The sequence below is a fragment of the Bison bison genome, unplaced genomic scaffold (genome assembly GCF_000754665.1).
Source record: "Bison bison bison isolate TAMUID 2011002044 unplaced genomic scaffold, Bison_UMD1.0 scf7180017864529, whole genome shotgun sequence".
NCBI lineage: Eukaryota > Metazoa > Chordata > Mammalia > Artiodactyla > Bovidae > Bison > Bison bison.
The window spans coordinates 4,832,053-4,832,418 of record NW_011495079.1 but is presented as its reverse complement, the minus strand read 5'-3'; positions in this window follow the sequence as shown (position 1 = coordinate 4,832,418).

Genomic DNA, 366 nt, shown 5'->3' with positions numbered 1-366 from the left:
TCATCAGTAGTTGGCTGTTCACACTGCTGTCATTTATAGAAGGCTTTATATTTGCAGATTGCCTTCTCATACTGTTTTCATAGCTCTAAAGTACGTATTCCGTTCTTATACAGACAAAACAAGTTAGTGAGTTTTTCCATAGGCCACATCCTCAGCATCTGTGAAGCAAAGATAGTGCCCACCTCACAGGGTAGGAAAGGAAGTAGGTTAAAATGCATAGCACTTTTCAGGTGAAACTGGTTGTGTGGAGAAGGCTTAGTGTGAGCTGCTGCTGCTGTCATTGCTGCCATTGTCATCGTCTCCTGAAATGACAAATCTGAGGGATTTCAAGATCAAGCCCTTGGAAAAGCTGAAATAGATTTTATT